The sequence below is a fragment of the Adiantum capillus-veneris genome, chromosome 6 (assembly GCF_014529385.1).
Source record: "Adiantum capillus-veneris isolate H3 chromosome 6, ASM1452938v2, whole genome shotgun sequence".
In the NCBI taxonomy this organism is placed as follows: domain Eukaryota; kingdom Viridiplantae; phylum Streptophyta; class Polypodiopsida; order Polypodiales; family Pteridaceae; genus Adiantum; species Adiantum capillus-veneris.
In genome coordinates, this window is record NC_140936.1 from 152,680,366 (window position 1) to 152,706,681 (window position 26,316).

Consider the following 26,316-nt stretch of genomic DNA (forward strand, 5'->3'; position numbering starts at 1 on the left):
AAGTCTCTCACCGACTCTCCTTCCTCTCGTTGGGCTTTCTGGAGCTGAGAGGCTACACCCCAAAGCACTCCCTCTCGTATGTATTCCTTCAAGAACAGTCTCCTAAGAGTAGGGTAAATCCTTTTTTCTTCCACCCTTAGGGTTCTATACCAATCCCTTGCCTTCCCACTTAAGGTTAGGCTTAAAGCATTACTCTTACGCAAGTCATTGTGTTCTCCTAGAGAATCGCATATTTGTTCAAACACTTTGATATGCTTTCTCACATCCCCGTCTCCACTAAATTTTTTTGTGAGCTTGGCTATTTGTACTGCCTTACTTCTAGGCTCTCTATCAGGCGTGTTACGCATATTCTCAGCAATAGATCGACCAATAGCTTGAGCAAATGTTGCCAAGTCACCTAAGTGAGCAGGCACCGTGGGTGAAGGCGCTCCAGAGACTACATGTGGAGTATATATTGGCATCGGGCTTGGCGCATAGGAAGCCCTTGGGTTCCACGTTTGGTACGGTGTTGTGCCATGTGGCGGCCCAAAGTTCATATGTGTGGCCCTAGGCATAGCAGACGTCAGATCTGACATGCTAATGCTAGCTGGTATAGTCCCATGGAAATAAGAAATTGGGTGTTGTGTTTGTGGAGCATAGGTAGTTGAAACAATGGGAGGGGTAGGGACTACATGAGTACGATGACCCATAGGTGCATACGATTGGTACACACTTGTAGGTACTGTTGCAGGCATTGAGATACTATGTAGTGGTGCTTTACTAACAAATGAGGTCCATGGTGTATTTCTAGGCATGCCCATCATTGGGGTAGGCATGGTAGCCGTGGTGTCATCAAGGGGAAGACGAGTTAGACTTGGAAAGGTAAAGCTATCACTTGTGGGCTCAGATTGCACTGAGACCCCTGGCAAAACAACATATCGAGGATTCATCGGACTTACTGAGAGAGTCTCCATTTGCGATAAGGTCGATTGTTTAGCCTTTCCTGTATCCAAGAATATCATGAGATCCGTTGAAGGCATGTTGATCCCTTTGTTCTGTCTCTCTAACTCAATAACCCTATGGATGACCTCACAAACTCTTTGTTGTTGATCCTCCACACTAGTAGCACCCATCGTGGATTGTAGGACATCTAACCAACCCACGTGATAGGTGTGACCTGTGTATAGGCCAGTTAGAGTTTTTGTTTGTAGTTCGTACTCCCAATTCTCATTTAAGAATGCTCCATCTAGGATTGAGGTGCTAGAGGTGTCCTTTGAAGTAGATGCAATGTTGCTTTCTAGGGGTTGGCCCTTAGCGGTTGCTAAGTCAGGAGCACTCGATTGCTCTCCTAGGAAAGAGATTGACATAGGAGCTTTTGATTTTAACTCTCTTCGTTGCTCCGCCTTGTGTAATCTCTCAATTTCCTTTTCCCTCGCTGCAAGGATATACCGCTCAACCTCTTGCACTTTGGCAAGGCTTCTACCATCGGGTAATATGACCTCGGAGGGGAATAGCTCTGAAGATTCAAGAGGTGCAGTGAATGAAGTATTCACCTGCACATTCTCTAAGGGCATAGGCTCTACGCTGTTCATGAATGGAGAATTTACTTCCCCACCCCCTCATTGTTGTAGAAGCTTTTTCTTTTCCATTCGTTCCTTTACTTCCGCTTGAGCTTCTTTGATTAGTTGTTGTTTTTCTTGAGTTTTTTTCTTCTCCTCATGGACTTTTTGAAGCATGTCCTGGGTTATGGAAAATGATATTTCTTAAGCATACATCCACTAATCCAATTGGTCATTTCTTCACCATCTAATGTAGCAAGCTTGACAACCCCACTTGGTGATAGAACTTTGATCACAAAGGGTCCCAACCTCACTTTTTGAGTTTTTGCCATGTTGTTTTAATGTATAAACCAGGACATAATCGCTTATTTTAAATTCTTTTGAGCATACATGCTTATAAAAAAACTCATTGTGTCTTTTTTCCTGAGCGTAGATAGAAGCTACGGCTTTCAAGTGGAGCTCATCTAGCTTTTCAAGGTCATCTAGTCTCAAAGAAATTTCATGGCATATCCATTCTAGTTGCTTAGCTATCCTTAGAGTTGGGGTTAGACACTCCATGGCAAGATAGAGTTAAGACCAGACACCATGTTATACGGTGTTCTTTCAATAGATGCCTTATAAGATATTGTATAAGCCCACAATGTAGAGTGCAACTTTTGATCCCAATTTGTCCTTGAATCAGATACTATTCTAGTCAATACATTGCATAAGGTTTTATTTGTAGATTTAGCCTATCCATTTGCCTATGGATGGTATGGAGAAAACTTTTTGTGATTTATCATGAATTCATGTAAACGATTTTCTATAACTTCATTAATGAAATGTGTGCCACGATCACTCACAAGTTCTATTGATAGACCATATCTAACAAAGACATTTTCATATAGAAACTGTGCAGTGGTCCTTGGATTAGCTTTTTGTGTGGCTTTAGCTTCAACCCATTTAATGAGATAGTCAGTGGCAACAATGATATATTGGGCGTGAGTCCTGTAAGTGGGATATGAAATTGGTCCTACAAAGTCTATACCCCACTTAGCGAATTCCCTGGCTTCCATCATTGGCTTCAAAGGAATCTCATCCCTCTTTATTGGCACTTTGGTATGCTCCCAAGCATCACATCTCTTAACATATTCTTTAGCATCCATATGTAATGTAGGCCACCATTTTCCAGCGGTTAAGAAAATTTTTGTTGTCTTATCCCCTGAGAAATAGCCTTCCTTTTTCCTCCATGTGCCTACTCTAAGATTGGGAAGTATATGCTTTTCGTTGCACATATCCTCAAATGAGTATTCGTTCCTCTCTCATAGAGATGATTTTCAATCAATGTGAAGTCTCAAGACTCTATTTATATGGCCCCCTGTTGATGTGCTCTAGAGATATTTTTAGGAAACATTCTCGTTGTTAGGTAGTCAATTGTATATTGACTCCATTCTGGTGCAATTGTTACCTGAAGCAACATAGCATGTTCTACTGGTGGTTTCGATCTTCATGTGGCACAATTAGTAACATACTCATGAACATTAGTGCGTATATTTGGCCAATAAAGTCCTAATTGTTTCAAATGCTGATATGTTTTTGTTTACAAGCAATGAAATGATAAGTCCTAAACATGTGCTTCTAAAAGATAGTAGTCATACTCTTTCGGACTTATTCATGATTGTAAAACATTGTCTAAGCCTAAATTATTTAAGCGTACACCAATTGATTGAAAATTCTTGGATTACCAAACCATTTGTCATTTAAATTATTGCTCAATTTTATCGAATTCTCCTCCATAGGATAGTAAACTAAATATCGCATGAGACCACTTAGGTACCATTTCAACATTGAAAAGATATGCATCAGGGATGTCATCATCTAGCCTTCTAGAGCTTCTCCATTTGGCAATCTCGAAAGATGATCAGCTCAAAGATGTGTCTTCCTCTTTTAAACCACTATTGAAAAATCAAACTCTAGCAATATGATAAACCATCATGCAATTCTTCCGGTATTCATGGTTTGTTTACAAGGTATAAGAGGGCTTGATAATCAGTGAAAAACACAAACCTGTTTGCAAAGAGATAATGCCAAAATTTCTTAACATCATATATCATCCTTAGCCCTTCTCTCTCACTGGTAGTGTAGTTCTTTTTAGCATTGTTAAGATGTTTGTTTGCATAATAGACTAAAAAATCTATATGTCCTTCTCTTGGATAAGCCAAGATGCATTCTATAGAAAATGCCAAAGCTTCAATTTGAACATGAAAGATCTTTTCCAAATCCGGTGCTTTTAATGTTGGAGTAGATATGAGTGCTCTCTTCAACTTTTTAAATGACTCCTCACGCTCATCCGTCCATACAAAGACTATTGTAAGTCTATATAGGGGTTGATCAATGACTGTATACATGTGTATAAACCTCATGTAATAACCACAATGTCCCATAAAACATCGTACCTGCTTTGTGTTGTTTGGTCTATGCATTTCTACAATCACTTTTATCTTATCCAAATCCATAGATATGTCGTTCTCTGAGACAATATGTCCCAGGATTCTTCCTTGTCTAACCATGAATGCACACTTTTATGGGTTAAGGTAGACCTTATACGTCCTGCACTTCTCGAATACTTTTTTGAGGTGTTTCGTATGTTCATCTCTTAAGAGAGAGTGTACACATAGATCATCCATATAAATTTCCAAGAATATCCTCAAGTCTTCTTTAAAACCTTGTGCCATTAATCTCTGGAATGTTGTCGGGGCATGAGTCAATCCAAACGGCATGACTCTATATGCATATATACCCCACTCTATGGAAAATGCCATCTTATGTTGATCTTCAAGCGCGATTGCAAGCTAGTTGTAGCCAGAGAATCCATCTAAGAAGGAATATTCCCACTTGTCTGCCACTCGTTCTAGAATATAGTCAGTGATAGGTAGGGGATAATTGTCCCTTATTGTGGCTACATCAACCTTCTTTAAATTGACACACACTGAAAGTTTACCATTCTTCTTAGGCACTACCACAATTGGAGATAGCCAGTCTGTGTATTCTATCTCGTAGATGAACTCAACTTCATTCAGTTTATCAATTTCTTTTTTGATACACATAACAAATGTATCATTATACATGTATGGTCTCTGTCGTCTAGGCTTTGCATCAAGTTTTCATGGAATCTTGTACTGGCATATTTTCGGATCTATTCCTTGTAGGTCTTTATATGACCAAGCAAGCACGTCCTTGTACTCCATGAGAAGACTTATGAGCTTCTCTTCTTCTTTTGGACTCAGATTAGTTGCTATATAGACTAGCTTAGGCTCTTCTCATGGTTCTGCCAAGTCTATATTCTTTGCGTCCTTTGGACCGTCATATGACTCCTTGTCCTTTCACTCTCGTATGGGTTGTGTCATCACTACCTTTCTGTCTTGGATAGTGAATTTTCTGTAGTGGGAAGGCACGCTCATCTTGTCATCATTTTTCTCATCCTCTTCCTCACCACTCTCTATTTTTTTTGTTGTCTACACTTCACTCAAAGTTTTCTTAAGCTCTTTATATTTCTTCTTTCTCTCAACTTTGGTCCATTTAATTTCTCCAAACTTGTCTAGACCTGGTGGCTTTTGTTTTCTTGGGTTTTATTTCAGTTTCAAACTTTTGAGTTTGTTTTCTCAGGTTTCTTATGTTGTCTTTTGTCTTTGGATCCGAGCTTTAGAGAATCTTCTTGAACTTTTGTCTTTAACACGATCTTCTTTTACAAGCATCAAAAAATGTGTTTTGCCTCTTATTCTAAGCATCGCATTCTCTCTAGCACTATGCTCAACTCTCTTTTCCTTATAGCATTGTTGACGTCTAGGTTTTTTATTTGAAAAGTCGTATGACATCTGCTATTTCCTCTTGTCAGAGCATTCATTATCTATGTCATCATCTCGCTTAAGATTCTTTGGAGAGTCATAAAACAATTCCTCTTTGTCTACTTCCACCGGTTTATCTTTTTCAGGATGTTTTGAAACTGGTCCCTTATCTTCCCCATTTACCACATTAACCATATAGTATGGAACCACGTCATAACCATCTTTGTCTCAAAACTTTGTCGTGGGACTCGAAATAGCACACACATCTAGGGTTGCTAGAATATGTGTTCATTCTAAAGGCTCTAGAGTTTCTTTAGGGAAGGGTTTAAGAATGTATTCCTTATCTTCAATCACCCTTTCTAGAGTATAGTTTTCTCATTTTAAGCTTCCACAATGAGATGCTCCACACATCCAAAGCTCCTTTGGCTTACCTAACCAAGTTGGAAGCTCAAATCCTACTAATGTAGCTGAATCAAACTCCTCAACTGGGGTTTGGTTCAAATATTTGTAACTATGGTCTTTAAGGTTTATGCGTGTTGTGGTTTCCATGTGGCTGAGGTTTATATGATCATAACCCCAATCTTGGACCATCTTCAATTGTCGCATGAATGGTTGTCTAAGTATTATTTCGTAGTTTTTCTTCTTGCCAAAATCTATATAGCAGAGGTATGCTCATACTCAATGTCGCAAGGGGTTTCTCCATATAACCATCTCCGAATTCCAATTCCATCCTTGTGGCTCTCAAGGTAGGTTTTTCCCATTTCTTCCATATCTCTTTGCTTGCAATGGCCGCACCCACTCCACTGTCAAGAATTTCCATGGTTGTAACACCTTGAAACTCAACGGGAAGCATACTATTGGTATCCTTATCTTCACAATACTCTCCTACCTTGTTTAAGGGTACTAGTTGTGTATTTAATTGAGGATTTTCTAGCTCTCTAATCCCTTCTTATATCTATGAAGTTGGATATTTTACACCAAACTTCTCTAAGAATTTTTTGACCATCGTCCACATGTTTGGTCGTATTCGAAGAAGCTCAGCTAGTGTAATGGTGCAAGTCACAGGTGTAGATAATATGTCTATCAATCCTTTAGAGTCCATCACCTTTTTTTAGGAGAGTCTTTGTGATGGGACTGATTGTACATCAGACTTTGTTTCATACTCTCCCATATAAGAGGGTAAGGTTATCAGAGATCGGGGTTGTCTATTAAAAGATCTTGCAGATCCTTTATCCCCCCAATATGAGTGATTATCCAAATATGCTTTAGATCCTACCTCAAATTCCTCAATAGGAGAAAGAAATACATCCCTCCCTAAATGGTCTGGTTAGCTCTCTGACTTAGCTCATTTGCCTCGTTTGCTTCTCGTATTTGTTTCCAAAGTTCATATAAGTCGTCGCCTTCTTTGTATATCTTAGGTATGATAGGATGGAAACAATCAGATGTTTGATCTGTGGTATTCATCTTGCAGGTTCTAATTTATCTTTGGGAATCTCAGTTATCTTTGCAGGCTCATGTCTTTGTGGGACCAATGGTGTTGGAGTTGGAACCTCTATCCAACCCTCTGGTTTTCTTGTCAATGGATCTAACAAATCTTGAGTTGTTTGGATCCTGAAACATCTCCAACCTTTGCTTTTCCAACTCAACGTATGGGTGCGTCACCCATCTTTGTTTTTGAGTCTGGTTATTCTTAAGCCGTGCCTCATAAGCTTTCATAAGTGCATCTAGAGGTTCATTCACTATTTCAACTAGTACGGATCCTCCCGAACTTACACTTTTTGGTTCCTCATTCTTCTTAGGCTCTACAACTTCTCCGATTTCCAACCTAGGACTAGTTTGATTCTCAAGTCTTTTTAATATGTCCCTGGTTTGTTTTAGCGCCTTAGCTAGCGCTATCTACTCATTTTCCTTTCTAGCTTTCATGCGTGCATTTCTAGCCTTCTGTGCGCTTTTCTGCACGTGTTGGAGGCTGGAAACTTGCCTGTGCACTGCGAGCCTCAAAAGGATGCAAGCACACAACTAGACAGTCCTAGCAAGCTCAAAGAAACAATGGTGTGTCACTCACCGCTCAATGCTTTCGTCGTGAAGGATCCTGTGCTGCAAAGAAGAAGGAGCCATAGCCAATGCCGCACTCAACAGCCTCGCCTCCATCAATGCCGTCGCAATGCTCTCTCTCTCTCTCTCTCTCTCTCTCTCTCTCTCTCTCTCTCTCTCCCTCTCTCTCTCTCTCTCTCTCTCTCTCTCTCTCTCTCTCTCAAGCATACACACACACATACACGTGTGAGCACACGAAGGAGAAGGAGACAGAGATGGATCAAGGCACTTCTTAGCTTGCACCTCAAAGAATGAGGATTTTTAGGTCAAATGGACCTTTTATAAGAGTTTGACCCATTCACACATGGGCACCCACAGTGGCCGGTAGTTGCAAAACTACTGCAAAATTAAGATAAGTGGTGCACCTCTCATCAACAATCACCAACACACCTATTGGATTGACAAGCCCGATCCATGACTCAATCAAATAAATAATAAGGCGTCCGTCCTTCAAAGGTGATAGGGTGTCCATGAGGGTTAACATGCCCCCCTTCCTGATGTAGATTTCGTCCTCAAAAGCTATTGAGATGAAGCTCGTTCATTGAGGTGGAAGAGCATCTGAGATTGAATTTCTTAGCCTTCTTCAATCACTGCAAAATCAACCGAAATTGGCACAGTAATTGCATTCTCATATACAATTAGAAAGCATATGCAATTGTAGGCACACAAATTGATTGGTAATAGAATATTAAATAATTTGTTAGTAGTAAAACATTAAACTGTAATATAATCAAACGCATAAGCAGTTGTAAAGGTCAAAAAAATAAACAAGTATGGGGTTGCTAATTTAACGATCGAGAGACACTAGAGGTCAACTATTAATACCATGGACAAGTTTCTCAATTTTGTATGGTCAATTAAGTTGTTTAATTGCGAGAGCAAAGTATTTCATGTCCGAGGGCAAAATAGAGGCTATACCTAAAAGACCTTGTAGTTAAGCAACGAAAAAAGGAACTTCTCATGAAATCATCGCCTGACTTATTCCCTTTTCTTTGACCCCCCAAAGTTGTTTCACCTTGATCAATTTTGATGTGTGTGCTTATTTTGTATGCCGTGTGCTTTTTGCTGTTCAAGAAAAAGCGCACACGGGAACCTCTAGGGCTCTAGTACCATAGGCTATACATGTGAGTGAAGTACCAAATCAAGTTGGGATTTCTCTTCTTCCAATTTAAGATTTTACATTGTGGCACTTTTGATTTATTTTTTTTTGTCATTGCATTTCAATTATGAACTTTGGGGGGTCATACGACATTGTTTCCCTCCTTAGGCTCATCACATTAGTAAACTCCCTTTATAATACTTACGCTAAAGGTCAATAGGGACTAAGCCCACTAGAAAGACCTAGTACATTGCACACAATGCTGCCTAAATCGGATAAAGAACCTAAAGTAACCATTGATTATTAGGAAGGCATTCCCCATGGTATTAAGGAAGATCTCTGACTCTTAACTTGGTCAAACTAACTTAGTCAGACAAAAAATTATATAGAATCTAATGTTTAATCTAATCAAATGTGTTGAATATTATGCTACCAATCACATTTAAAGCAGACAAACATTGATGCTAAAAAGAAGACAAGAGGCATTGCCAATGGACAAGAAACACTTGTTCGTGTTGATGATCGTGCTCAATTCGAAGAGTGAATGAGAGAAACATTTCGCAAAGTTCAAAATCCTAACAATGGAAACGCATTCCTGTACACATTAGAAAACACAAGGAATACCTCTAGGAGGCACATCAAAGAGGCACCAACCTTTATTGAACACAATCAAACAACATAAGGAACCCTAACCTATTTGCACTCTCCTAGAGAGTCAAGGGAACAAGATATTGAATAGATGGGTGGGTAGCGCTAGGTCTAAACTCCTATCCTTGTCATCATCGAGAAAAACAAAGTCATCATCAGTAAGACCATATGTGCCATCTGTGTAATCATGTAATTCTTCCTCATCATTAGAGGCACAAATGTTCATCACTAGACGTCTATAGTCATTGGTCAAGAGGGTAAGATTATGCAATTGGAGAGACGTCCTCTACTAAGTATGGATCAGTCGTGGTCAACAGACGTATCAACCATTTTAATTTCTCAAAATTCCTTTCACATGCTAGCGTATCTACCATATCCCACTCACAGGCAATCACCAGGTAGACTATGTGAAACACTTATGAAAAGTAAAGAGGGAGTGTAAAGAGGGTACCTCTCACCCAAGGTAGGAGTGGATGACTATAGCGTACTAGCCATATTTGTACACACTGATAGATGATGGTTAGTGTGCAAATATTATAAGGGCCATGTCAAAAGGTCGTGTCCTTATACATAATGTGTTTTTATGATTTTGGATCATGTACTGGAACTTGTAGGTTTTCAGATTTTTGTTTGGTGGCTCTTGCTCTTTTACTTTTTTAACTTTTGTTTTCTTGAGTATAGGGCTATATACATTTTAAGATTGGAAGATTGAGAGCTCAGGGAGGAAGGTTAAGAGGGGAGTAAGTGAAGATGGATGTCAACAAACACTCCCCTCTTACTTGGGTAGATCATACCTTTTGGAATGATGTCATTGAAACCAATTGTTCCAAGTTGTTATGGGTGAAGACTTTGACCAGTTGTTTTTGACCGCCCTAGGTGTTTCATCTAGTTGCAAGGGTGGTGAGTACTCTCCCATGATTTTACTTGCAATGTTGTTGCAGGTGGTGAACTTACAACTTGAGGTGCGAATTATTTCTTATTTGTATGTATATGTACAATGGTAGGTGGAGGTTGTGTCGAAGCCTCTCTTTCTGTATATGAACTACATGAAGAGCAAGAAGCTTCATTTATTTTTTCTATGTTTGAGCTGAGCAAAACAAGCCTTTCTCGCTTGGGTACCCAAACTAGCTGTGGATCAAGTGTATAGTGTTCTGTGATCTTTCCCTTCCCACGATATTCAATAGGCTTTATCATTATAGGATTTGTCTCACATGGGTCAGGTGATAGACTCGTGATAGATAAGAACACAATTTACTTTTTGGCACCCAGATTTGATCATTTCCTTCATAGTAGCCTTGGGCTTCCAATAGTCGTTTAGGAATCCAATGCAACGTTTTTTTACATTTTTTGGAGCGAGTGGATGTCTCTTACAAGGCTTCGGTTTTTTAACATAAAAAATTGTTGGTAAAGAAGATTTAGAGACCCATTTGTATGTTTTCTTTGTTATATTGCGATGGATCTTGTGTGTCTCATTTTTTGTTTCAACTACAGAAGTTGAAGCTCAAGAGAGTTGAGCTACAGGGACATATGGTTCAACCTCCTGGACATGCAATGTTTTGGGTTTTATTTCCTGAGGAGGTAATATCTCAGGGACAATGGCTTGAGTGGCAGGGCTAAGAGTTGGTTTTTGCGTTGTGACACTCCCGGTCCCCAATCAATAGTGCATTTGGTTGCTATCATCCACATGAGTCCTAGGTTTATATTGCCTTCCATAGTTCCAACAGGCATGACCAAAAAGGCTTGAGTTACAACCCCATGTCATAACTGACAGAAGTGTGCCAGATTCTAGAAACCACAGTTTTTTCTTGTTGACACCCTTGACTTGGATAGTACTCTCAGATAGAGATGGTTTTCCTAATTGACACCACACCCCTTATGATAGCAGATTATATTTAGCACCTGTGTCCAATAAGGCGTTATATAGCACATTCCCGTAGGTACTATTTAGCTCAATAGGGTATCTAGAGGTGTGTCAAAGTCCAACCAATTATCCTCAATTTCAATGTCAAATGCATGTGTAACTCCAAGGTTGGCCTCTCGTTGGCGTTTTATATGTTGTTGTCGCTCCTTAGCCTCACCTTTTTGAGCTTATATCTTATTCAATTTTGCTTGTGCCTTGGCTACCTTTTTTTTTATGAATGGCACATAGCTCCTCTTAGCTTAAAGGATCATAATATCTTTTAAATTTTCTCCCATTGAGGAATCCAATGGTTTCAACTCCATCAAGAGTTTCCACACAAATGGTACCTTGGTGGGTGATTTCGCATACTCTATAAGGTCCTTTTCAACTTTTTCTTCTCATTTTGTACTCCATATATAAGGACTTTATCCCCAACCTTGATATCTTTGTTCTTTAGATAATGGTCAAACCATTTCTTCCTTCTATCTTTCTCCACAAGTGCATTTTGCATAGCCAATTTCCTTTCTTCATCTAGCCTCTCAAGGATATATAAACACTCAACTAAAGGGTTACCATCCCAACCTTCTCGTGAAGCTACCCGTAGACTAGGAATTACAAACTCCCATGGCATGACTGCTTCTTGGCCATATTCCATTTTGAATGGTGTACAATTTAATAGCCACTTTGTAAGAAGTACGATAAGCCAACTTCAAATCCCAATCTGTCCGCCCATGAGCTTCCACTACTTTGGTCAAGATAGACATTAAGGTCTTGTTAGTGCTCTTAGCTTGGCCATTTTCTTGTGGGTAATACGGTGTAGACTTATGGTGAGGTATCATGAAGTTTGTTGTGAGTTCCTTTATCACTCCATTTATAAAATGAGTACCATTGTCACTCACAATTTCAAAGGGACAACAAAATCTTGTAATAACGTTCTCAAAGAGAAACTTGGCAGTTGACCTTGCATCAACCTTGCGTGTCGCCTTGGCTTCCGCCGAGTTTGTCACATAGTCAATGGCAACAATAATATATCGAGATTGAGTGTTACGAGCTACCGAACTAATTGGTCCTACAAAGGCTAAACCCCATTTTTCAAATGGTTGAGTCACTTTAATAGGATGTAAGGGGATCTTATCATTTTGTTGGGTGATCTTGTAATGTTGTAATTCATCACACCCTTTTGCAAAAAGTGATGCATCCTTGAATAGGTTAGGCCACCAATAGCCTGATTGCAACATCTTTCTAGAAGTTAGCTCCCCTAAGAAATGTCCTCCGGCTATACCCATGTGGGCTTCTTGCAGTATGTATAAATACTCATCCTCATGAGCACAACGTATAAGAATATCATCCTTCCCTATCTTGTAGAGAGTTCCTGCGCAATTAGAGAATAAGGTTCATATTCCTTTAACAGTTTTTGAGCTATATCCTTACGAAGCTCTTTGGGTGGAAAACCGTTAACTAAAAAGTTCACTATCTTCTCACTCCATTCAGGCATGGTCTCAACTAGGAAGAGGGAAGTATTGGAAAATGCATCATCAATTCCAGTAGGGGCTTAACCATTGGTTATGCGAGACAAATGATCCACCATGACATGTCTTTTACTGGGTCTCACCACAACAGTAAAATCAAACTCAAGAAGAATTAACAACCATCGTGTAATTCTTCAAATGGAACAAGGTTTACTTACTAGATACAACAATGCTTGATGATCAACAAAGAAAACAAACTTGTTGGCAAGAAGGTAGTAGCAAAATTTCTTCGCTATGTAAATCATAGCTAAAACTTCTTGCTCTGTAGTGGTATAGTTCCTCTCAACATCATTTAATTGACAACTTGCAAAGCTAATGGGGTAGTCCAGTTTATGTTCTCCTGGTTGAGTTAGAACACACCCAATAGCAAAGTTTGATGCATCAATATGCACATGGAAAATTACATTCCAATGAAGCACTCGTAGAATGGGAGCATTGTGATTAAGGTATTTTTAATGACTCATAAGCACGGTCACACTTTACGGTCCAGTGGAACTCAGTAAGAAGCTTGCACAAAGGACGAGCTATCTCAGCAAAGTTTCAAATAAACCGTCGATAATAACCAACATGGCCTATGAACCTTTGATTTCCTTTATAGTTTGTAGGTGGTGGAAAATTGAAAATGGCCTTAATTTTGCTCTTATCTGTGGAAATCCCATTTTTGGACACTATATGCCCTAAAATGACTCCATGTTTAACCCAAAATTGGCATTTGAAAGTGTTTAAGGAGATGCAATACAATCTGCACTTCTCAAACTTTTTTTATAAACATGATAGACGTTCCTTCCAAGAAGAATAAATACAAAGGTCATCTAAGAAAGCTTCACAAAACTCCCTCAAATATTCTCTAAAAGCAGTGTTTATTAATCTTTGGAAGGTAGTGGGGCATTGGTTAAGCCAAAAGCCATAACACGAAATGCGAACACTACAAATTCGTTATAAACGCAGTTTTAGCTTGGTCCTCTAGTGCAATTGTGATTTGATTGTATTTAGAGTACCCATCTAAAAAGCTATAAGCTTTCTTCCTTGCGACTCTTTTAAGCACGTCTTCTGAATATGACAAGGGATAATGGTCCCTCCTAGTGGCGGCATTGACCTTCTTGAGATCCACGTACACTCTGAGTTTCCCATTCTTTTTTGGCACAACAACTATTGGAGACACCCATTCTGAGTGCTCAATAGGATATATGAATCCGCGTTAGACAAGCTTTTCAATCGCATTCCGCTCTACCCAATTCACAGCCTTCTGCACGCACACAACCTCTCTCTATTTCCCTTTGCACGACAAACCTCGGGGGGACACACACGTCGAGACACGCCCAAAAATACACGCACATAGACAGAGAAGAGAAGAGGGAAGGGGGAAGGACGCCTAGAGACAACAATGAATGGCCTTCTTGCGTATACAACACCTTGTACAACCAATTCCCTGCCGGCACGAACCTGAGCAAAAAAACTCAAATGGCCCAAAAGCTTACATTGGCTGAAAGCCCTACATTGGCCAAAAGCATAATTGCAAAAGCCCTACATTGGCAAAAGCCCCAAAAAAGTCACGTTTACATCCTTTTATAGGGGGAACTAAACCCAAAAAAAGGAAAAATGAGAGCTCTCTCGTTTGTTCACCTCACTTGAGACCTTTTTAGAATTTTCCCTACATTGCTAGCATTTGGTTCACTTTCCTTTTGGAAACAATTGCATGGTGGGCTCTTCCCTTTGTCCTTTGTCTGCACAGCTCGGTCGCCCACCCACTCCTTGAGATCGCCTTCTCTCTACCTCTCTCTCTCTCTCTCTCTCTTCCATTGCCCTTTGTGGCGGGATACACCCCTTGAGCCCCCTTTGAATTGGCCCTTTAGGGTGCCTTGGAACTTCCTCGGACTGTCTCTCGCTCACACATCTCCTCCCCTACTGTCTGCCACGGGACACCTCCCAACCCGAGCACCAGCGATATCTCTAGTGGGGGGGGGGGGGGGGGGGGGGGGGGGGGAGCTTGTCTTCAAAAAAGTTTGCTCTTGTGGGCATGCGAGAACCGGCCCTTTCCAGGCAATAGAGACACATCATCACTGCTTGACGCTCACTAGCGCCACATGAAATCATTGCCTAGCGGGCACTACCACGGATCGCTGCCACTAAAGGCCAAAACTGCCAACACTACCACTCGTGTAGGGCCGCACGCCGCAACAGCACAACACCACAAGTGGCCCGCCATCGTTGCGCTCAAGAGGAGCTCCCACTCCCTTTGGATACCCCCTTGGGCTACACGGGCTAGCCCATATGCCCTCGCCTTCGAGCCCAACTCCACGCATGTGGGATAATGGCTACCACGTGGTGCTCTCTGGTGGGGCTACCCCCAAGCTCTTTCTAAAAAAAAAAAACTCCATTGGATGAAAAAAAACCCATTTTTGCTTCCCAACTTGCACTGCCTGCCAACTATCATCCGATGATCCGACTCCCAAGCAGTCAAGGCTGACTGAGACCCCGTATCTCCGGCTTCAAGCCGCATAACTCCCACCTCATCCAAAATCTTGGAAACCCTCTAACCGAGGCCGCAAAAAGTGAGAACTTTCATCTGCAACCGATCATGAGCAACTGCACCCCAACTTCCAACTACTATATCTTCTCGCTCCGAGCTCTATTTGACAAGCAATCAACTCCTGTTAGCTCCACACATCACATAGCACCTTCTCAAACTCTGTCGAGGCCTTGAAAACACCAGATGGCACTACTCCCAATGCGATCAGGTAGGCACCAACCCAGCCCCTAGCAAAATTTCAAATGACCATACCCTGCAATACATAGCTTTGATCTGTAATCTGAAAAGACAGGTAGGCTCCATAAATCAAGCACTACACACCTATACATTGACATCCGCTCGGGCCACCTGTCCCCAGCTACCCTGTCTGGCAAGAATCTACAATGCATTGCACCTTCAAACTTCAATATCTTGGGCTTCATAGCTCTGTTTGATGAGCCGTCTTGACCTGGTCCTTCAACGCCTCAAGCTCTACATTTCTAGGCCTAAAGACTGCACCTTGAACCTCCTTCACCTGCTCCCCAAATTAGCCCCTTTTGGAGCCTTTCTTGCCTATAAACCGTATCAGCCATACATCTCCGCTGCTACGTGTGTGCCCATGATCTTTACAGGTGCTCTTTCCCTTTGCCATGCTTCTGCTAGCCTGCACATACCTACCCATGCCATCTTCTATGGTTGACCAACTTTGGATGCACCATCATTTCCGACCCCCTTGTTGAGCATTTATGTTCAACTAAAAAAGAGCTTTATTCCACTTCTAACTGCAAAACCTGGCACACACTATGAGAAAACCAAAACCATATATTTATAGTCTTATTCTGTCTACTGCCAAACCTTCAAGCGGGTTGCCCCACCCCTTCAATCACACAGCTTTCACCTGGATCAAACACCTACCATTGGTGTCTTCCATCCATCTGTAACTGCTCACCATAGTGCCATACCCCAACACATAGCCCATTAAGTGTGTAGGCTGCCCATAGCCTACCTTCAACACTCCATGCATACCTCCGCAAACTGTCTACTCGATACCAAGCAGCACCAAGCATGCCACCAGCAAAAACACATGTTCCTGACACCAAGCTCGAACACATGTCTGACCCTCCCTCCCAACCAAGTAAAGTGGAGGCCTCAACTATAGACGGATGCACCTGTTGAACCAGCCACCGCATAGCTCTTTCTACCATCATATTCATCAACCATAGTTTACATACCTTCAAATGGAAGCAATTCCATTGCCTGGGATTCTCCTTTCTCTACCACTAGCCATGTCTGCTACATCGAAATCTCCACCATCTTTGGCAACACAACCTCCTCTTTGGACACACACTCGATTCCAGCATCATCGAGCCCTTCCTCGTCAATTGGCCCTTCAAGGTCGATCAACACCATCTGCTTATCAGCTTCAATCACCTTCTCTTCAATCACCTCTTCTACCGTTGCATCATGCTCCACCAAGGAAGAGAGAAACTCGTTCTCTATTGCATCATCTTTGTCTTCCTCCATAGGCACGGCTGCTCTATCCCTCTTGGAAAAACTCTGCACCTGCTGCATCACCATGGCACATTCCACCACCACTTTCACCAACATGGCCACTAGCATGGAACCACACACTAGTTTTACCTACATACATCATCTATAGGCCTAGACCACTCCACTTGGTCTTCATCAAACACGTCCGCTTGCTTTGTTCCCTACTCTTCTTGAACATTGGCTACCACCATATCATCAAACACACAATAAGGTAGCTTTACCTTTACCAGCTTAGGTTCGTCACACTCCGTCTCCTTGCCATAGGATGTGGACTCGTCCGCTCTATCCTCTTCACTTGTCTCCCAACAACTCGCGCTTGTATCTTCATCCTTATCATTGGCATCATTTACCAACTCCATATTAGCATCTTCATCTGATTGCTGCCCCACAAAAGCTTGACCATCACCATGGCTTTTCACACTTTCTTCATCGGCATCTGAACCCTCGACATCTGCAACCCGATTGCATTCTACTACCTTTTCATGCAAACTTTCCACGAGAACAGGCTTTACCTCCTTAAGTTGCATTGAAACCTCCACATGTGCTACCACTTTTGCATCCTGGTCCGCTTCAACATGGAGCTTCTCCTCATCGACAAGCTCATCCACCCTCGGCACATGCACTTCACAAACTGGAAATCTCCAAGGAACATAGCCAATAGTAGGCCTTACCTCAATAGGCTCTGCTTTTCAAACACTTGGAACCGCCTTTGGTCCGACCAAAGAACATTTCTCTACCTCCGTAGTAGGCACATAATCTGTCGGCCTCAATACGCCCAACTCCAGCTTCCGCTTCACCTTCGTGCTGTTCATCTTGGCCAAATAGACCTTGTCTTCATAGGTATCCGCGTCCTCCTCGACCTGTTCTCTAATTCTTGGATGCAAGCACTCTAACAGATTCAACTGCTTCAAATATTGATTGCTTTTCACCCCAGTAGCAACCTCTAACTGCTTCCAACATGCTTCAACTGCTCAAGAAAAATCAAAAAATCCTTACTCACATCCTGACGTACCGCCTTCAGCTTTGCACCAGCTTCCTCTATAGTAATCACCTCTCGAAACCTCTCCAAAAACTGGTTTTGTAACCTCTGCCATGATCCTTGATCATTACTCTTTAAACCATCGAACCAAACCTTGGCCCGTCCTCGCATCAATAACAGCACCGTCTGCAGCTTTTTTGCATCCGTCAACATACACATCGACAGCAGCCATAACTCGAAATTTGCCAACCAAATCTTGGGATCTTCAACGCCCGTAAATATGGCGCCAGAACTTGGCTCAACCATCTCTGCCAGCTTCAAATTCGACCATCAAACACTTCAACCATCAGCCAACCGCTTTGTCGGCTAAAAAACACCGCTTTCAACCACAAATCGGAGCATCAAACAGCTCCTTCGTGGGGGCACCAGAAGATGGAGAGGGGGAAAGGTAAACACACCCAACACACAACACAATGCCTCACTATAGCCCATGGTATACACAACGCCCCAATCCACTATAGTTCACCTTCAAAACTCGACACTACCTGCAAGCAAATCACCATTTGCACATAACCATACGCACACACGCTCTACAATGCACCAAACAGACCCAATCATTCTAATCTGCCCAATTCACAGCCTTTTGCACACACACAGGCTTTCTCTATCTCCCTTTGCACGACAAACCTTGGGGGGGGGCGGGGGGCGCACACGCCCGGAAACACACGCACACATGCAGAGAAGGGAAGGGGGAAGGATGCCTAGAGACAACAATGAATGGCCTTCTTGTGTATACAACACCTTGTACAACTAGTTCCCTGCCGGCACGAACCTCGACAAGAAAACTCAAATGACCCAAAATCTTACATTGGCCAAAAGCCCCAAAAAATTCACGTTTACATCCTTTTATAGGGGGAACTAAACCCAAAAGAAGAAAAAATGAGAGCTCTCTCGCTCATTCAGCTCACTAAAGACCTGTTTAGAATTTTCCTTGCATTGCTAGCATTTGGTTCACTTCCCTTTTGGAAACAATTGCATGGTGGGATCTTCCCTTTGTCCTTTGTCCTCCCGGCTCGGTTGCCGACTCACTCCTTGAGCTTGCCTTCTCTCTACCTCTCTCTCTCTCTCTTCCATTGCCCTTTGTGGCGGGATACACCCCTTAAGCCGCCTTTGAATTAGCCCTTTTAGGTGCCTTGGAACTTTGAACTATCTCTCTCTCACACACCTCCTCCCCTGTTGTCTGCCGTGGGACACCTCCCTCCCCGAGCACTATCGATATTGCTAGTGGGGGGTGGGGGGGGGGAAGCTTGTCTTCAAAAAACTTTTCCCATGTGGGCACGCGGGAACCGGCCCTTTCCAAGTGAAAGAGCCACGTCATCACTTCCAGACGCTCATTGGTGCCACATTGAACCACTACCCAGCAGGCACTACCACCGGTCACCGCCACCAGAGGCAAAAACTGCCAACGCTACCGCTTCTACAGGGCCGCGCGCCGCCAGCACAGCGCCACAAGTGGCTCGCCATTGTTAGGATCAAGAGGAGCTCCCACTCGAGCCACCTATCCCCAGCTACCCTGTCTGGCAAGAATCTGCAATGCATTGCACCTTCAAACTTCATTATCTTGGGCTCCGTAGCTCTGTTTGATGAGCCGTCTAGACCTACTCCTTTAGCACCTCAAGCTCTACATTTCTAGTCCCAAAGATTGCACCATAAACCTCCTTCACATGATCCCAAAATGAGCCCCTTTTGGAGCCTTTCTTGGCCTATAAACCGCATCAGCCATACTAATCTCCGCTGCTACCTGTATGCCCATGATCTTTACAGGTGCTCTATCCCTTTGACATGCTTCTACTAGCCTGCACGTACATGCCATTCCATCTTCTATGGTTGACCAACTTTGGTTGCACTAGCGTTATCTTTGGTGCATTTGGATTATTAGGACATTGGGCAATCAAATGATCTATGCCACATCCATTACACATGAGTATCGGCATTGTAGGCGTGCTCGCTTGAATAGTTTGCATTAGTGTGGCACTCTTTTGTAGCCTAATAGGACACTCGGCTACACGATGTGGACCTCCACACTCGTAGCATTGAAGAGGTGGTCTCTTGGCAGTGTAATTGATATTTTGGCCTCTTGCCGCAAGAGCAACTACTTGATAGACAAGTTTGACTTGTCCCCAATAGTCCTCCATGTAGTATTGTGGACTTTCTTCAAGTGCATCAATTCCATAGGCAATATTAGGGTCTATATCTTCCTCACAGCCTTCCAAACATGCAATAGATGACTCACAACCCACTTGATTCACAGAAGTGATTCTCGGATGTGGTGATTGCGGTCCTAGCACTAGAGGTGGTAAGGGTGTTGTTTGAACAACGTTTTGGGCCCTAGGGACCATGTGTTATGAAATTTGTTCAAGAGGTAGGGCTGGCATCAATGTTGACACACTTGAGGTGTATCCGTCCATGCTAAGGGGGTTGGTCTATTGGCTGTTGCGTGTTTAAATACTATGCAATCCTTGGCTTGATGACCATACCTCCCACAAGCATTGCAACTCCCATTAAATATTACTCTAAAATTATGGCATTCACTTGTACTATATGACCATAGCAAACAGAGCACCATTGTTGTTCCCTTCTTAGATACATATGATTATTTGTGTAGCACGATTGTCTCTAAGACTTTCGTGAATGGCTTTGGTGAGATCTGCTAAAGTCATCTCAGATATCTTTGGCTGTTTAGCAATATTCTTTAGGGTCATTGGTTGCTTGCAAGCTAGTAGATTTAGGTTCAACAGATACTCTTTCTCCTTGAATCATTAAATTATCCTCCAATTGGATCGCGTTGGTGGTGACTGCTTCCCAAGTGGTGATACCTCTAATAACAAGGCCATTGTAGATATCCTCATGTCATAGGCCCCTAATGAATCTATCGAGCAATTGATTATTATTGAAGCACTCATTTGGATTACAACGAGAATTTAAATGCTTCAAGCAACTAATAAAATCTCTCACCGACTTGCCTTCTTCTCGTTGGGCTTTCTGGAGCTGAAATGCTACACCCCAAAGCACTCCCTCTCGTATGTACTCTTTCAAGAACAGTCTCCTAAGAGTAGGGTAAATCGTTTTCTCTTCCACCCTTAGGGTTCTATATCGCTAGCCTTTCCACTTAAGGTTAGGCTTAAAGCATTACTCTTATGCAGGTCATTATGTTCTCCTAGGGAATCACATATTTGTTCAAATACATTGATATGCTTTCTCACATCCCCATATCCACTAAATTTTTATGTGAGCTTGGCTATTTGCACCGCCTTACTTCTAGGCTCTCTATTCGACGTGTTGGAATTTTAGGAATGGACCTTAAATGTGCTATTTTTATAGGTCAAAACATTTCTATAAAAATCTGCAGTTGTGTACCCTAGATGTGCAGGTAGTCTGAGTGACGTATCTCAAAATTAGTAAAGATTTTGAGAAAACTTTTTCCTGTAAAGTTGAAGAGGATCAAAAACTGATTAGGATTACCGGGAATCGACTTAACTGAAGACGTTTTGATAGGCCAAAACAGATCTGCAAAAATGTGCTGCAGTTTTTGTTGCTTCTCTGCCTGCTTCCCCGTTGAGCTCCAATGGTGCTCCCAATCCCTGAGCTCTGATACCAGTTGAAGAGCGCGAGTGGGAGCATGTGTGAGTGTGTGCAGTAATGGAGAAGAGAGGAGAAGAGGAGACCTTGTGTTTGCAGGGGCTAAAACTCACTCTCTACGTGTGAGCCCCCTTATTCTATTATGTACATAATGAATAAGTATAGTGGGCAGACACCTGGCCTAACCGGCCACATGGGGATTTACCCCAACACTTCATAGTGAAAACTGCTTAGTCTGGCTTTCCTTCTTCATGGTGGATGATCACGATGCAGATAGGTTGGTCTGACCACACCTCTACTCAGAGGCCCTTCACAGCACAGACTGTCTAGTCTGGCTTTCCCCTCACCTTGGATTACCCTACCTACTAACAAGACACCATCCGGTGGTGGTCTTGCGGTCTCTCAATGATTGGTGCAACATATGGTAGCTTCTATAGTGCAGACTTCTTAGTCTACCTTTCCTTGATTTGGAGAACGTTTACGGTGTAGATTTCTACAACTGGAGTTTTCCGTAGCCTTAGCCACCTTGCCACACTGGGTTGCAAGTTCATGTAGTGACAAGCTTCTGTGCATGCTTATGGTTGCTCCTAGGCTTCCCTGTTTTCTCCAGGAGTTTTTTATTACAGACACCATAGATCCTATTGGGGGCAGGACATTTGTAGACCTAGTGGCACTCCTTTCACAACAAGGAGTTGTTTTCACGCTTAGTTGGGACCTTCATGTAGTGCCTTCACACTGCATTAGTACTGGAGTACATCAGTTTGCTACACTACTCATGACGACATCGTTCCATAGAGATTTCTTGGTGGTTTGGACACCCTAGGCTACTGCTACACTCGTGGAGTCTTGTGCTTCAGTGGACATGACAACAAACATCTTCATCATTTGCCTCACATCTTTGGCTTCACGCGGTTTGTTCAACATCAGGTGATGAGAGGAGGTGCTAGATTTCATACAACTGTGATGATTCTTCCCCACGGATTGACATGGAGCAATACCAAAATGCTACTTTGTATGGCTGACTTCTTTTTGACCAGACATCTGCTACATGGTTTTTGTTCTTAGTTCTTTTAGCACCTGACCTCGTCAGCAACATTGGAAATGTGCATAACATACTTTGCGTTACATTAGTGGTACCTTGGACCATGGTGTGTTCTATGGTCACTCCAAGGGTTGCACCTTGCTTGGTTGGTGTGATTCAGATTGGGAAATAAATCCAGATACTTGGCACTCTACTACAAGAGTAGTTTTCACACTCAGGTCGGGACCTATATCATGGAGCAGTAATTGGCAAACCACCGTTGCACTATCTTAAAGTACATAGAAGGTTGCTTTGCTGCTTGTGAGGCCATATGGCTACGAAGATTACTTGAAGATTTGTGTTTTCCCTAGACTGCTGCTACACGTCTATCATGCAACAATCAGAGTTGCATAGCCATTTCCAAGAACCCTATCTTTCATGCTCAAACAAAGCACATTGAGGTGCAGTACCACTATGTTCGGGAGTGGGTTTTGGCTAGAGATCTTCATCCGAAGTATGTCCCTACCACAGACAATGCAAAAAACATATTTACAAAGGCTGTACCTTAGAGGACCTTGGATTCTCACCTTTGACTCATATGTGTTGTCTCACCAAAGCACGACTTGGTGCACACATATTAAAGCCATTTTATGGGCTTTTATATTTTTGACCCAGTTACACAATTTTGCCCCACCTCAACCCAACAACCTATAAAAGGACTTCTTGGGGTTGTGTATTTGTCACATTGTGTATTGAGAGTGCATGGTTGTAGCACTTCAAGACTCTCTCTCTCTCTCTCTCTCTCTCTCTCTCTCTCTCTCTCTCTCTCTCTCTCTCTCTCTCTCTCTCTCTCTCTCTCTCTCTCTCTCTCTCTCTCTCTCTCTCTCTCTCTCTCTCTCTCTCTCTCTCTCTCTGCATCTAGCATTTTCAACTCTCACCTCCCTCACGCTTCCGCACCTCACGCTCAATTCTAGCAGGGGCTACTAAGGGTCCTATATTATTTGCTACTGACCCCATCTGGATTCTGGTAAGTGCTTCCGCCATTGTTTATTGAGTGGGGAAAACCAGTTTTTTTTAAACATAATTTTGCAGTAAATTTCCTTCATTTTCGTCTTAGTGAAGTTTTTGTTCTTAGGCTAGTGCCGAGCCCTTGAGATGGGAAGATGAAAATTAGGTAGTCAATTTCAATAGTTCTACCCTTCATTTTTGCATTTTAGATTTTTGCAAGGTTTTATTTTAAGTGATCTAGTAGGGAGTACCACTTGAAATAAATTCAAAAAAGAAAAGGAATCTCAATTGAGACGAGCCAGTCTCCATATAATAGGGGCTTGGGAGCACATCAAAGCAAACGGTTCTGTAGTGTGGGTGCACGTACAGTGAGTGTAGAGTGATAGGTTTTGTGTGGATTGAGTACTCACTATTGAATGAGTAAGACCCTTTAGTCTACGTCCAGTGGATTGCTCACTAGATCTACATGCAGCCGTATCAACTCTAGTAATAGGCAAGCATGTAAATCCATGCTAGAGCATGCATGCAAATCTTGCAAACATCTTTGTATGGTATGTATAGCTGGAAGTTGAAGGAGTACGAGCGGAAGTGCGACGCGAGAGAGAGTGCGAGAAGAAGAGCACGACGATATGGTGAACTCTCTCTACTATAATGTGTAGAGCATAGTGAGTTCTTATTAGGTTTTAACAAAAGAATATGTGTACATACCTGGCGGCCCGCCCACTTACCTGGGCGACCACATTGGGATTTATACCCCAACAACCTCCCACTTAAAGTCCAATGTGGTACTTTAAGTGTGAGAGAAGCTACTATACAAGCTAATATACAAGAGATGTAGAGAAGTGATGTACTATCCTACACCTAATTGCTTGCGAAAATGTGCAAAGCTCTCTAAGGGAAGTCCTTTTGTAAGTAGATCAGCAGGATTTTCTGTGGTGTGAACTTTGACAAGCTGAAGTTGCTTATCCTCGAGCATTTCCCTGATGAAATGATACTTCACATCCACATGCTTTGTCTTTGAGTGATAAACTAGATTGCGAGCCAATTGTATAGCACTTTGACTATCACAATATAACATAGGAATCTCTTCTTTGATTCCCAAATCTGTTACTAGTCGACCAATCCAAATTGATTCTTTGCATGCCTCTGATGCTGCAACATATTCAGCCTCTTGTAATCTAGAACGCCATGATACTGCTCCACCAGCCAATGTAAAGACATACCTTGATGTAGACCTTCGGTTGTCTAAGTCACCTGCATAATCCAAGTCTGTAAAACCCTTTACACTTAGCTCCTGACTCCCATAGCATATACGCATACTCTTTGTAGCTTTCAGGTATATCAATATTCCTTTCACTGCCTCCCAATGTTTCTTGCCTGGGTTTGACATGTATCGACTTACTACTCTCACTGCAAATGCAATGTCTGGGCGAGTAGCAATCATTGCATACATCAAACTACCCACTGCAGACGCATATGGAATCTTATCCATTTCAGCATGTTCTTCCTCAGACACAAGACAATCTTGTTTGCTAAGTTTCACATATGGTGGCAATGGAACACTCAATGGCTTTCCCTTCTCCATATTGAAATGTTGCAAAACCTTGTCAATATACTCTGTTTGAGATAACCAAATCAACTTCTTTGATATGTCTCTCTCAATGCGCATACCAAGTATATGACTTGCCTCACCCATGTCTTTCATGTCAAACGATTTTGGCATCTTTGACTTCAAAGTTGAAATTTATTCCAAGTGCTTGCCAGCAATCAACATGTCATCCTCATACAAAATAAGGATCAGCCAACTGCAATCCTTAGCCTTCTTTGTATATAGACAGTGATCGAACTCACTACGTTTGTAGCCTTGAGAAAGCATAAACTTGTGGAACTTATGGTACCATGCCCTCGGTGATTGCCTTAAGCCATAAAGAATCTTTAACAACTGGCATACCAAATCTTCCTTGCCTTTCTCAACAAACCCTTCTGGCTGCTGCATGTAAATTTCCACATCTAAATCACCATGCAAGAATGCTGTCTTGACATCCATTTGGTGAAACACCAAATCTAATATGGCACCCAATGCAAGAAAGCATCTCAATGTAGTCATCTTGACCACCGGAGAGAAGACTTCATCAAAGTCAATGCCTTGTTCTTGCTTAAAGCCCTTGGCAACAAGCCTTGCTTTGTACTTTGGCTGACTATCATGAGTGGTCATCTTATACCTGTAAACCCATTTACAAGGTAGAGCCTTTTTACCCTGTGGTAATTTAACTAGCTTCCATGTCTGGTTTTTATGCAGAGCTGTCATCTCTGACTGCATGGCCAATTGCCAATTCCCGGAGTCCTTCATTTGCACTGCTTCCTTGTAACATGAAGGCTCATTGCAATCAGTCAACATGACATAGTTCATAGATGGAACAAACCGATCAGGAGGTTGCGTGATACGTCCAGATCTATGCAAAATAGGTGGCTCAGGCTCAGCCACAACCTGTGGTTCCAATCTATCCTGTCCTTGCTCCTCTTGAGCCCTTACATTTTGTCTTGCACGTGCAGGTCCATCTTCTTGGAAGACAACTCTTGTAATCTCCTCAACCCTCTCTGGTTTAGAATGATATTTGGCTTCATTAAATTGAACATCATTGCTACAGATAACCTTTCTGGATTCGAGATCCCAAAGTCTGTACCCCATCTCACCAGAATTACCATAGCCTAGAAAGATGCACTTTCTACTCTTTGGCTCAAGTTTGTTCCTAAATTCCTTTAGAACGTGAGTATATGCCTCACAGCCAAAGACTCTGAGATGCTTGTATGAGGGCATTTTGCCTGACCATACCATCTCTGCCACTGAATCCTTCTGCAAAACCCTGCTAGGAGATCTATTTATAATATGAACAACTATTGATACAGCTTCAGCCCAAAACCCATTTGGCAGCTGTGCATTAGACAACATACTTCTGACCTTCTCTTGTATGGTCCT